This window comes from Triticum dicoccoides, chromosome 5B (assembly GCF_002162155.2).
Source record: "Triticum dicoccoides isolate Atlit2015 ecotype Zavitan chromosome 5B, WEW_v2.0, whole genome shotgun sequence".
NCBI lineage: Eukaryota > Viridiplantae > Streptophyta > Magnoliopsida > Poales > Poaceae > Triticum > Triticum dicoccoides.
Window position 1 is genome coordinate 64,655,420 of NC_041389.1, and position 15,032 is coordinate 64,670,451.

Below are 15,032 nucleotides of genomic sequence, written 5' to 3' on the forward strand. Positions count from 1 at the left end.
CAAAAATTTTGGTTCGAATTTCCATGGTTACAGTGGTCATCCATGTCATTGCATAATTAGGGTACACAAAGGAGACTACAGCACACCCACACTTCTTAATCGAGCGAGTTCAGCAATTAAACAAAGCTAGCTGACCTAAACATTACTCAAACAAATTAAAGACTGGTGCTCTTAATTAAAAAAACAAAGATTACTACTATGGCTGGTGCTCGTCGATCTCCGCCGCTGCCTCCATGTCCAGCTCACGCCCGATGGTCTCCTGGGGAAGGGGCTCCATGGCATCAATCGCACCATACTCGGCAAGCATCTCGCCATCCGCATCCACCATATGTTTGGAATAGTCCGCCACGAGGTGGGCGTGGGCGGCCACAATCTAGGCTTTGGCGGGCTCCCTTGGCAAGGTATGCTGCGCAGGAACGGATGGCTGCTCGAACTCTCTCGGCGATTGCCAACTATTCGGCCGTGGGTTGCCGATCATTGTCAGAGAAGCTTCCTTCGATTTGTAGGGTGATCGCCATGAGCTGGGCGTGGATGGCCTCAACATGGTGGCGAGCGGCCTCTGTCGGTGTCAAAACCGGCGGATCTCGGGTAGGGGGTCCCGAACTGTGTGTCTAAGGCTAATGGTAACAGGAGGCGGGGGACACAATGTTTACCCAGGTTCGGGCCCTCTCGATGGAGGTAATACCCTACTTCCTGCTTGATTGATCTTGATGATATGAGTATTACAATAGTTGATCTACCACGAGAGCGTAGAGGCTAAACCCTAGAAGCTAGCCTATGATTGTTCTTCTTGGTCCTACGGACTAAACCCTCCGGTTTATATACACACCGGAGGGGGCTAGGGTTACACAGAGTCGGTTACAGAGAAGGAGATCTACACATCCGAATTTCCAAGCTTGCCTTCCATGCAAAGGAGAGTCCCATCCGGACACGGGATGAAGTCTTCAGTCTTGTATCTTCATAGTCCAATAGTCCGGCCAAAGTATATAGTCCGGCTGTCCGAGGACCCCCTAATCCAGGACACCCTCAGTAGCCCCTGAACCAGGCTTCAATGATGATGAGTCCGGCTTGCAGATTGTCTTCGGCATTGCAAGGCGAGTTCTTCTCCAAATCCAGAGTACCTGTTGTAACGAGTAGTGTCCGGCTTCCCATTAATGTTGTACTCCTCGGCTTCTGTACTTTAATAATGGTAATCTCCACGTGTCGAGCGAATGCGAGAAGTCGGGGAATTTTTACATTTGCCACCCTGACCATGTAAGTAAATCATCTATTAAAGATATGGGGATCCTCAGATCCAAATCACACCATCTTCCCCAAGCGAGGAATCACCAGAGCGCGCCCGAAAAAACCATCCCATCATGGCCGGCCGCCGCAGCTCCTCCTCTCGCTCCCGTAGCGCTAAGCCAGGCGATTGGGTGAAGTGTTCCGTATCCCATGTCCGATTGGTGGAGTTGCAGACCCAGGGGTTTCTCCCGCCCGCATATATGGTCCCCGTCCGAGCTGGACTAGCCACTTACAATGGCGGGGAGCAAGCGGAGAGTTTTCCCAACCCATCTAGGGGGGAGCGGGTATGCCTTGTCCCTTACTTGCTAAGGGGCCTCAGATTTCCAATCCATCCGTTCCTCTGCGGGCTCCTGGAGTACTACGGCCTCCAACTGCATAACTTCACTCATGCCTCCCTATTACACATCGTAGGCTACGTTGCCCTTTGCGAGCTTTTTTTGAGCTGCGAAGCTCATTTTGAGCTATGGAAGAGGCTATTCTGCCTCGTCCCCTGCACTCAGGAGGGGTCGATATATCAAGTGGGCGGAGCCAAAATATGGCGTATCGTCGGAACCGGATACCTGTACGGTACTCCGAAGAAGACATCCGAAGACTGGCCTTCGGAGTTGTTTTATATGGAGGACGTCCCCCTTCCAGACCCTATTCGGATGGGCCTTCCTGAGTTTGCTAACGCCCCGTTGAAGAAACGCCACAGCTGGCGCCCCCGGAGCCCCTAGGAGGAAGATAACAGAGAAGTCCTTTACATGATGGGCAGGATAAGAATGCTGGCCAAATCAGGACTGACAATAATCGAGGTTATGTCAATATGTATAATGCGGGGGGTGCAACCACTTCTGTATCAGGGGAAACCCATGTGGAACTTCAATGGAGAAGACGATGCCACCCGCTGCGGTCGTAAAGGTCCGGACTCCGCCACCGCTCTGGCAAAAATACTATCTGATTTGTACAAAGGAGACGAAGAGGAGTTCACCCGCATTAAGCCACGGGATGGATTTTCCATGTATAACCCCCCTAACTGGGTGAGCTATTATCTTTTACTCAAATCTATTCATCCCCGCAGTCTTTTACTGTAAATATTTACCTTGCTAGTTCATAGCAGGAACTGCGAAAAGCCGTGAGGGAGGTCCACAGCCCGCCTCCACAGCCAGAGGACCCTGACCGGGCCCTCGACCCCAGACTCGAAGAAGATCCGGACGTATTTGTGGAGCTCGTCGACAGGATGTTTTATCAGTTAAGCCGTGACGGTGCCTTGGTGGCCATCATAGCCGATTATCCCGGCCTACTCCCTGCATCGCATGTAAGTAAAACCAGAGTCCTAACTTCCGAGAAGGATCCCTTCTTAGCACTTTACCCACCGCACATGTATTGTGTTTCACAGGGAAGGCCATCGGGGCGCCGTGTCGAATCCGCGGTGAATTGCCAACAAGGGGCATCGAAGCCGGGTAGGCTTAAAAGGAAGGCGGTCAGGACCGAGACACCGTCACAAAGGTATGATTTAAAACCTGCTCTGTAATTGTCGTCTTTGAAATATAACAATGTCCCTTGTCCCCTGACAGAAAGAGTGCTCGCTGGACTGTGACCGGAGATCCTGCCAGTAGGGATGGCACCCGCAGGGTTTCGGTACGGGTTGAGACACCCCATACCCTTACACATCCCCTATGAGCTTACCCATCAGCCTTACCTGTAACTGTTAATGGGTATACTTTTTTCTCATACCGGTTACCCGGCAGGGTAGATGGGTACCCGTGGGTAAAATTACCCATGTTTGCAAAGCATCGCTTTAAACAACTCATTGTCATAAAAACAACAAATAATTATAATCTATAAAGAACAATTATAACAATAACACACATTTTTAAATAGCAACACATCATAAACAACAATATATTTAATAAACAACATCACTTTCTCATAAACAACAACACATCAAAACATCATCATATTGTCATATATTTTGAGTTCACAAAATCATGATGAAGTGAAGAAATAATTTCGAGTTCATATGAATTTATATGGGTACATGGGTATGTGGGTATGGGTTATATGATCCCATACCCATACCCACTCTACCCAATGGGTTTAACATTTCCCTATTTATATACCCATGGATATTGTTTTGTCCCATACCCTTACCCTAATAGGGTTTTTACCAGCAGGGTACATGGGTAATGGGTACCCATTGCCATCCCTACCTGCTAGCCACGCCTCCACCAGCCAGACTCAAGAACCGGACTTGAGGGTGGAGGCCTACGTGGGGACAACACCGGACGGTCCTCCTATAGAGGATGCGGATAGAATATCCGCTACAAATTCCGAGGTGGAGAGCACCATGAATCACAGGCGTCGTTGGGTCGTACTCCGTGACCTAATTTCTCCTAGGATGCGTTTAATGCCTTCAACTCGGGAGACGCGTACATCCGGGCTGCTCGAGGTGGGCTTGCTAGAGCTACAGACCAGTATTTAAAGGATATACGAGTAAGAAAAATCTGATAATTATGTATATCAGTAGCCCTTGAGACTTGAAACAGTTGGCACAACTAATTTAAGGATCATTGTAAGCCTAGGTTCTGACAGAGAAGAATACCCATTTGTCTCAAGAGTTGGAGGAGTGCAAAGCCCAGCTAAGGGCCGTAGTTGCCGAAATGGAGGAATCCAAGAAGGCCTCTTCTGGTAATACTTGTCTTGATTAACAAGAATGTAATAACGTGTACCAGTTAGTATTCGTCATGCTCGCAAATCTAACAATAGATTCTGCAGGCAATCCCGGAGTGAATCCGAAGATAGTACCAAGGGATGAGAAACATGCTCAATGATAGTTAGAGGCTGGCGAGCGCGTGCTTACACGGGTTATTCGAGAGAAAAATGATCTCCAGGATGCCCATACCCGGCTAGGCGTTGAACTAAAAGATGTTCGGGCCCAGCTTGTTGACTTCGTGAAGGAGAATAAGAGGCTTTGATGCGACATTTTTAGTAAGTGCTCGAACGAACCTTTATACAGTTCGGCAAAGAAACGGGCTAACAGAGTTATGTCTGTAGGTATGCTGACAAGTCGCCCTGAAGAGGAGATGCCCGGATCCGCAGGCGATCTGCTACAAGAGCTTTCACAATTGCACGAGCAAGTTTGGCAAGTGATGCAGGGTATTGCCCAAGCCTTGTGGCCATCTGCCTCCCTACCAGGAGGCATGGGAGAGCTTGTAGAGATGCTCAAGAGAGCGCGGCGGTGCTTCCGATTATGGAAGATATCGGCCTGTCGACAAGGTGCGAGGGTAGCCTGGGCTATGGTGAAGACACGGTACACCAAGGTTGATCTGAATCACATGGCACAGGTCGGACCTGTAGGGTCACATGGGAAAGAGATTCCCGTAAGTCTGGTATATGACCAGGTAGGATTAGCCGCAAAGTATTCCCAACAGGATTGTAGGCTAGACAGCCTGTTGGATGGTATAGAAGAAGAATTTAGCCAGTCTAAATGACTGTGTACTTCAATGGACATATTTTGTCCATAGACGGATTGTAAATCATTTGTCATGGCGGACCTTTTCGCTTCAACCTCCGGACCCGGCAGTCTGAAGTGTATCTGAATACCCGCTCGGTTATGTAAACCGGGGTACGCGTGGAAACCAGGCGTAGGGGTCATAAGTGCTTGAACAGACAAGTACCCAACTAGTTATGTTATATTACATGGATAGTAAGAAACATCTTCCAGGGAGAATAGTTCTGTTAAGGGTTCCTTTCCCTAGGTACGCATGCATGAATGTGCATGTCCGAACTGCGAACAGAGACGCGGGACATAAAAAATCTGGGGGCTTCTGTTGTAATAGCTAAGAAGACATCTTTTGTTCACCGACCGAATATTCCCTAAAGAACGCTAGCTTTCGGCTTCACCCAGTCTGAGGTACACATCCGGCTGACCCGGCAGTAACAATCGCAGAGGTATTCCCCTTATGCCCCAGCCGAATTAACGGGAACATAGGGCATGAACACAGAGCCAGGCAACCCAGCTTGGCCAAAACTTAAGTCATATCGATGCATATAATTGCGAAGAAAAGTGACACATAGGTAGTGGGCATGAAGCCCGGAAGATAATTATATTAAGCTTCTGTATAAGAAGCCCCCAGGTATATTGAGCGCGCATAGCGCGGCAGGAGTGTGTAGTCGAAGCACACTTGAAGCTTTTAAGGCTATAAAAAAGGAAGAAGGAAAGAAAGAGAAAAAGAGAATATAACTTAAAAAAGAAAGGCGGGGGTAAGGAGATGAACACAGAGTTCGGCACTAGGCGTAGAATCTTCGGAGTCTGGTCGCGTTCCATGGGTTTGGCTCGAGTCGATTATCTGATGCATCGCACAGACGATACGCTCCTCCGATGAGAACTTTATCAATGATGAAGGGACCCTCCCACTTGGGCTTCAGCTTGTCCTTTTTCTTCTCTCGTAGGCGTAGAACGAGTTCGCCAATGTTATAAGTTTTGGCCCGTACTTCCCTGCTTTGATACCTCCGAGCCTGTTGCTGATAGAATGCGAAACTAGCTTTTGCAACGTCGCGCTCCTCCTCCAGGGCATCTAAATTGTCCAGTCAATCCAGCTCGGCTTCTCTCTCTTCGTACATGCGCACTCGAGGTGAGTCATGAATGATGTTGCAGGGCAATACCGCCTCTGCGCCGTACACCATAAAAAATAGTGTGTATCCAGTAGTGCGGTTCGGCGTGGTCCGCAGCCCCCATAATACGGAGTCAAGCTCCTCGACCCAGTGCATATCTGATTTCTTCAAGGATCACACTAGTCTGGGTTTGATGCCGCTCATAATAAGACCATTTGCTTGTTCGACTTGACCGTTTGTTTGGGGGTTATAGACGGAGGCGTAATCGAGCTTAATGCCCATGTTGTCGCACCAAGTTTTCACCTTGTCGGCTGTGAAGTTGGAGCCGTTATCGGTGATGATGCTGTAGGGGACACCGTAACGGTGTACGACCCCGGATATGAAGTCTATCACTGGTCCGGATTCGGCCGTTTTAACTGGTTTGGCTTCTATCCATGTGGTGAATTTGTCCACCGTGACCAACAAGTATTTTTTCTTAAGGCTTCCTCCTTTAAGGGGTCCGACCATATCAAGCCCCCAGACCGCAAAGGGCCAAGTTATGGGGATTATTTGGAGAGTGGTAGGTGGCATGTGGCTTTGGTTGGCGAAAAGCTGGCATCCAACGCAATGCTGGACGAGGTCCTGAACGTCTGCTCGGGCTGTCGGCTAGTAGAAACCTGTATGGAAGGCCTTGCTTACAAGGGCCCGAGCTGCGGCATGGTGGCCGCCGAGTCCAGCATGAATTTCGGCCAAGAGCTTCCGCCCTTCCTCTTCGGAGATGCACCTTTGGAGCACTCCGGTTGCGCTTTTATTATAAAGCTCTCCCTCATGGACCTTGTAGGCTTTGGAGCGCCGCACAATGCAGCGTGCCTCATTTTGGTCCTCGGGGAGTTCTTGCCTATTTAGGTAGGCTAAGAAGGGTTCTGTCCACGGGGCGATGACAGCCATGATCACGTGGGCCGTAGGTGTTATTTCGGTGGCGGAGCCTCCGATTACGTCAGAGTGTTAGGGGTCAGGGGTTGTGTTCGGATTCGTACTGGTATTGCCGGTCTCTCCTTCCCACACCACAAATGGCTTGAACAGCGTTTCCAAAAAGATATTAGGTGGAACAGGGTCGCGCTTAGCGCCGATGCGGGCGAGGATATCCGTCGCTTGATTGTTTTCTCGGACCACATGGTGGAATTCAAGCCCCTCGAACCGAGCTGACATTTTGAGGACGGCATTGCAGTAAGCCGCCATTTTTGGGTCCTTGGCATCAAAGTCTCCATTTATTTGAGATATTGTGAGGTTCGAATCCCCACGCACTTCTAGGCATTGAATGCCCATGGAGACTGACATCCGAAGACCATGCAATAGAGCCTCGTATTTGGCTGCATTGTTGGGGTCTGTGTATAATATTTGTAGTACGTATTGGACTGTATCTCCGGTGGGGTATGTCAGGACAATGCCTACTCCCAGACCCGCCAGCATCTTAGAGCCATCAAAGTGCATGATCTAATTGGAGTACGCGTCGTACTCTTTAGGGAGTTCGGCTTCTGTCCATTCGGCAATGAAGTCAGCCAGTAGTTGCGACTTAATGGCCCGTCGTGGTTTGTATATGATGTCGAACGGGAGGAGCTTGATAGCCCACTTAGCAATCCGGCATGTGGCATCGCGGTTATTTATTATATTGTTGAGTGGTACTTCAGAGGCCACCGTGATTGAACACTCTTGAAAGTAGTGGCGTAGTTTCTGGGATGCCATGAAGACCGTGTATGCTATATTTTGATAATGTGGGTACCGTGATTTGCATGGTGTGAGGATGGTGGATACATAGTATACCGGCTTTTGAAGCGGGAACTTATGTCCGTCCTCCTCTCGTTCGACGACGAGCACTACACTAACAACTTGGTGCGTTACAGCTATATATAACAGCATGGGTTCGCTGATGTTTGGTGCGGCCAGGATTGGGTTACTGGCCAAGACGGCCTTTATTTCTTCTAGTCCGGCTATGGCCGCATCCATCCACTCGAAGTGTTCGGTGCGTCGAAGGAGGCGATAGAGAGGTAGTGCCTTTTCTCCCAATTGGGAGATAAAGCAGCTTAAGGCAGCCACGCATCCAGTTAATTTCTAGATATGCTTGAGGTCTGTTGGGGTAGCCAACTATGACAAGGCTCGAATTTTGGCCGGATTTGCTTCAATTCCTCTATTGGAAATGATGAAACCCAGGAGCTTTCCGGTAGGAACGCCGAAAACGCATTTTTCAGGATTGAGCTTGATGTCATATGTTCGGAGATTGTCGAACGTAAGCATCAGGTCGTCTACTAAAGACTCGACGTGTCTGGTTTTGATGACTACGTCGTCTACGTATGCCTCCACTATTTTGCCGATTTGTGTTTCCAGGCATGTCTGAATCATGCGTTGATAGGTTGCACCGGCATTTTTGAGCCCGAAAGGCATGGTGTTAAAACAGAAGGGACCGTAAGGAGTTATGAATGCTGTTGCGTCTTGATCGGACTCTGCCATCTTGATTTGATGGTAACCGGAGTATGCATCGAGGAAGCACAATGAGTCGTGTCCTGCGGTGGCATCGATTATTTGATCGATGCGAGGGAGAGGGAAGGGGTCCTTTGGGCATGCCTTATTGAGGTCCTTGAAGTCGACGCATAGGCGCCAGGACTTGTCCTTCTTTGGTACCATCACCAGGTTTGCTAGTCAGTCCGGGTGTTTTATTTCTCTAATGAATCCAGGTTCGAGTAACTTGGCTAGCTCCTCTCCCATGGCTTGTCGTTTAGGTTCTGAAAAGCGCCATAGTGTCTGCTTGACCGACTTGTATCCCTTTAGTATATTAAGGCTATGCTCGGCGAGCCTGCATGGGATTCCTAGCATATCTGAGGGGTGCCAGGCAAAGATGTCCCAATTCTCGCGTAAGAATGCCCGCAGTGCGGAGTCGATTGTGGGGTCTGATATGTCTCCAACGTATCTATAATTTTTGATTGTTCCATGCTATTATATTACCCCTTTTGGATGTTTACGGGCTTTATTTTACATATTTGTATCATTTTTTGGACTAACCTACTAACCGGAGGCCCAGCCCGTATTGCTGTTTTTTTGCCTATTTCAGTATTTCGAAGAAAAGGAATATCAAACGGAGTCCAAAGGGAATGAAACCTTCGGGAGCGTTATTTTTGGAACGAATCTGACCCGAAGGACTTGGAGCGCAAGTCAAGAAGAGAACGAGGTGCCCATGAGGGTGGAGGGCGCGCCCCCTGCCTCCTGGGACCCATGAGCGGCCACTGACGTACTTCTTCCTCCTATATATACCTACGTACCCCGAAAACATCCAGGGAGCCACCGAAACACAATTTCCACCGCCGTAACCTTCTGTATCTGTGAGATCCCATCTTGGAGCCTTCGCCGGCATTCTACCAGAGGGGGAATCGATCATGGAGGGCTTCTACATCAACACCATAGCCCCTCCGATGAGTTGTGAGTAGTTTACCACAGACCTTCGGGTCCATAGCTATTAGCTAGATGGCTTCTTCTCTCTTTTTGCATCTCAATACAATGTTCTCCCCCTCTCTTGTGGAGATCTATTTGATGTAATCTCTTTTTTGCGGTGTGTTTGTCGAGATCCGATGAATTGTGAGTTTATGATCAAGTTTATCTATGAGAAATATTTGAATCTCCTCTGAATTCTTTTATGTATGATTGAGTTATCTTTGCAAGTCTCTTTGAATTATTAGTTTGTTTTGGCCTACTAGATTGATCTTTCTTGCCATGGGAGAAGTGCTTAGCTTTGGGTTCAATCTTGCGGTGTCCTTACCCAATAACAGAAAGGGTTGCAAGGCACGTATTGTATTGTTGCCATCGAGGATAAAAAGATGGGGTTTATATCATATTGCATGAATTTATCCCTCTACATCATGTCATCTTGCTTAAGGCGTTACTATGTTCTTATGAACTTAATACTCTAGATGCAGGCAGGAGTCGGTTGATGTGTGGAGTAATAGTAGTAGATGCAGGCAGGAGTCGGTCTACTTGTTGCGGACGTGATGCCTATATACATGATCATGCCTAGATAATCTCATAATTATTCGCTTTTCTATCAATTGCTCGACAGTAATTTGTTCACCCACCGTAATACTTATGCTATCTTGAGAGAAGCCTCTAGTGAAACCTATGGCCCCCGGGTCTATCTTTTATTATATTTGCTTTCAATCTACTTTTATTTGCATCTTTACTTTTTGCATCTATATTATAAAATACCAAAATTGTATTTACCTTATCATATTTTCTCTATCAGATCTCACTTTCGCAAGTGGCCGTGAAGGGATTGACAACCCCTTTATTGCGTTGGTTGCGAGTTCTTTGTTTGTTTGTGTAGGTGCGTGGGACTTTCTAGGAACTTCCTACTGGATTGATACCTTGGTTCTCAAAAACTGAGGGAAATACTTACGCTACTATGCTGCATCACCCTTTCCTCTTCAAGGAAAACCAACGCAAGATCAAGACGTAGCAAGAAGGATTTCTGGCGCCGTTGCCGGGGAAGCTTCCAAGACAAGTCAAGACATACCAAGTACCCATCACAAACCCATCTCCCTTGCATTTACATTATTTGCCATTTGCCTCTCATTTTCCTCTCCCCCACTTCACCCTTGCCGTTTTATTTTCCCTCTCTTTCCCAATCTCTCTCTCTTTTCGCTTGCCTTTTTTTGTTTGCTTGTGTGCTTGTTTATCCTTATGGCTTTGCCTAAGAGTGTCGACCACTTTCTTACAAGGATGGAAGAGATTGAATCAAATATTAGAAGCTTTATGAATTTACAATTTGAGCATAATAATTTCCTTAGAAAAGAGCTTAAGGAACAAAAAGGTTTTTTGGATTTTATGAACAAAGAGCTTGATGATATGAATAAAGAATTTTTTGGTGTGAACTCTCAAATTGCCAGGCTTGAAGATGATATAGCCAAAATTTCTGATAAGCAAGCCACCTTAGTTAATAAGATGGCTGCCAAACCAGAAAAGTTAGATGAAAATAATGATGAAGATCTTAAAGTTATTGATGCGTCTCCTATTAGATCTTTGTTTTGCAATATGAATCTTGATAATAATGGGACTGGAGATGAGTCAACTTTAGTTAGAAGGCATCCCAAGAATTCGGAGTTTTTAGATCTTGATGCTAAATTTGGTAAAAGTGGGATTGGAGAGGTCATGACTTTAAATAGTATTGAACCCACTATCTTGGATTTAAAGGAATTTGATCATGATAATTGTTCTTTAGAAGGTTGTATTTCCTTGTTGCAGTCTGTTGTTAATTCTCCTCATGCTTATAGTCAAAATAAAGCTTTTACCAAACATATTGTTGATACCTTGATCCAATCTTATGATGAAAAACTTAATTTGTAAGTTTCTATACCTAGAGAACTTAATGATGAGTGGGAACCTACTAGATTAGAATTAAAGATCATGAGTGTTTTGCTTTGTGTGATTTGGGTGCTAGTGTTTCCAAGATTCTGAAAACTTTATGCGATATTCTAGGTTTCCATGATCTTGATGATTGCTCTTTAAATTTGCACCTTGCAGATTCCACTATTAAAAAGCCAATGGGAAGGATCAATGATGTTCTCATTGTTGCAAATAGAAATGTGGTGCCCGTAGATTTAATCATTCTTGATATAGATTGCGATCTTTCTTGCCCTATTATTCTTGGTAGACCTTTTCTTAGAACGATTGGTGCGATTATTGATATGAAGGAAGGGAATATTAGATTCCAATTTCCATTAAAGAAAGGCATGGATCACTTTCCAAGAAAGAAAGTCAAATTACCTTATAAATCTATCATGAGAGCTACTTATGAATTGAGTGCCAAAGAGGGCACTACTTAGATCTATATTCGCTTTTATGCCTAGCTAGGGGCGTTAAACGATAGCGCTAGTTGGGAGGCAACCCAATTTTATTTGTGTTTTTTTGTTTTTGTTTCTGTTTACTAATAAATTTATCATGTACCTTCTGTTTATATGTGTTTTTATGTTTTAATTAGTGTTTGTGGCAAGTAGAACCTATAGGATAACTTATGATGATAGTTGATTTGATTCTGCTGAAAAACAGAAACTTTGCGCGCACGAGAATTTTTTTAGTAAATCACCGAAATGTCATTTTGTGTTGATTATTTTTGCTGCTGATAAATAGATTAATTGTCTAGGACTTCCTATTTTGGTGGAATTTTTGGGGTTCCAGAAGTTTGCGTTAGTTACAGATTACTACAGACCGTTCTGTTTTTGGCAGATTCTGTTTTTCGTGTGTTGTTTGCTTATTTTGATGCATCTATGGCTAGTAAAATAGTTTATAAACCATAGAGAAGTTGTAATACAGTTGGTTTAACACCAAAATAAATAAATAATGAGTTCATTACAGTACCTTATCTGGTGGTTTTTGTTTTCTTTCACTAACGGAGCTTACAAGATTTCTGTTGAGTTTTGTGTTGTGAAGTTTTCAAGTTTTGGGTAAAGCTTTGATGGACTATGGAATAAGGAGTGGCAAGAGCCTAAGCTTGGGTATGACCAAGGCACCCCAAGATATTCAAGAATAGCCAAAAGCCTAAGCTTGGGGATTCCCCAGGAAGGCATCCCCTCTTTCGTCTTCGTTCATTGGTAACTTTACTTGGGGCTATATTTTTATTCACCACATGATATGTGTTTTTCTTGGAGCGTCGTGTATTTTATTAGTCTTTGCTTTTTAATTTACCACAATCATCGTTCCTGTACACAGCTTTTGGGAGAAGCCTACTTGATTAGAATTTGCTAGAATACTCTATGTGCTTCACTTATATCTTTTGAGCTTAATAGTTTTTGTTCTAGTGCTTCACTTATATCTTTTAGAGCACGGCGGTGGATTAATTTTAAAGAAATTGTTAGTCTCTCATGCTTCACTTATATTATTTTGAGAGTCTTTTAGAACAGCATGGTATTTGCTTTGGTTATAAAATTGGTCCTAGAATGATGAGCATCCAAGTTGGGTATAATAAAAACTATCATAGAAAGTGAATTGGATGCTAAGATCAATTTGATGCTTGATAATTGTTTTGAGATATGGAGGTAGTGATATGAAAGTCATGCTAGTTGAGGTGATTATGAAAAATACTTGAGTTGAGGTTTGCGATTCCCGTAGCATGCACGTATGGTGAACCGCTTTGTGATGAAGTCGGAGCACAATTTATTTATTGATTGTGTTCCTTATGAGTGGCGGTCGGGGACGAGCGATGGTCTTTTCCTACCAATCTATCCCCCTAGGAGCATGCGCGTAGAGCTTTGATTTTTGATGACTTCTAGATTTTTGCAATAAGTATATGAGTTCTTTTGACTAATGATGAGTCCATGGATTATACGCACCCTCATCCTTCCACCATTGCTAGCCTCTCTTGTGCCGCGCAACTTTCGCCGGTACCATACACCCACCATATACCTTCCTCAAAATAGCCACCATACCTACCTATTATGGCATTTCCATAGCCATTTCGAGATATATTGCCATGCAACTTTCCATCGTTCCGTTCATATGACACGCATTACTTTTGTCATATTGCTCTTTGCATGATCATGTAGTTGACATTGTATTTGTGGCAAGACCACCTTCATAATTTTCATACATGTCGCTCTTGATTCATTGCATATCCCGGTACACCGCTGGAGGCATTCATATAGAGTCATATTTTGTTCTAGCTTTGAGTTGTAAATCCATAAAAGCGTGATGATCTTCATTATTAGAGCATTGTCCTAGTGAGGAAAGGATGATGAAGACTATGATTCCCCCACAAGTCGGGATGAGACTTCGGACTTTACAAAAAGAAAAAAAAGAGAAAAAAGGAGAAAGGCCAAAAAAGAAAAAAAAAGAAAGGCCAAAGAAAAAAAAAGAAAAAAAGAGAAAAAAAGAAAAATAAAAAAAATGAGAGAAAAAGAGAGAAGGGACAATGCTACTATCTCTTTTTCCACACTTGTGCTTCAAAGTAGCACCATGATATTCATGATAGAGAGTCTCCTATGTTGTCACTTTCATATACTAGTGGGAATTTTTCATTATAGAACTTGGCTTGTATATTCCAATGATGGGCTTCCTCAAATTGCCCTAGGTCTTTGTGAGCAAGCGAGTTGGATGCACACCCACTTAGTTTCTTTTGTTGAGCTTTCATATATTTATAGCTCTAGTGCATCCGTTGCATGGCAATCCCTACTCACTCACATTGATATCTATTAATGGGCATCTCCATGGCCCATTGATATGCCTAGTTGATGTGAGACTATCTTCTTCCTTTTTGTCTTCTCCACAACCACCATTCTATTCCACATATAGTGTTATGTCCATGGCTCACTCTCATGTATTGCGTGAAAGTTGAAAGAGTTTGAGATTATTAAAGTATGAAACAATTGCTTGGCTTTTCATAGGGGTTGTGCATGATTAAATACTTTGTGTGATGAAGATAGAGCTTAGCCAGACTATATGATTTTGTAGGGATAACTTTCTTTGGCCATGTTATTTTGAGAAGACATGATTACTTGATTAGTATGCTTGAAGTATCACCATTATCATGTTAATATGAACTTTTATTTTGTATCATTTGGATCTGAACATGCATGCCACAATAAAGGAAATTACATTGAGAATTATGCTAGGTAGCATTCCACATCAAAAATTCTGTTTTTTATCATTTACCTACTCGAGGACGAGCAGGAATTAAGCTTGGGGATGCTTGATACGTCTCCAACGTATCTATAATTTTTGATTGTTCCATGCTATTATAATACCACTTTTGGATGTTTATGCGCTTTATTTTACATATTTATATCATTTTTGGGACTAACCTACTAACCGGAGGCCCAGCCCGTATTGCTGTTTTTTTGCCTATTTCAGTATTTCGAAGAAAAGGAATATCAAACGGAGTCCAAACGGAATGAAACCTTCGGGAGCGTTATTTTTGGAACGAGTCTGACCCGGAGGACTTGGAGTGCAAGTCAGGAAGCGAACGAGGCGACCAGGAGGGTGGAGGGCGCGCCCACCCCTATAGGGCGCGCCCCTGCCTCCTGGGCCCCTCGAGCGGCCACCGCCGTACTTCTTCCTCCTATATATACCTACGTACCCCGAAAACATCCAGGGAGCCACCGAAACACAATTTCCACCGCCGTAACCTTCTGTATCCGTGA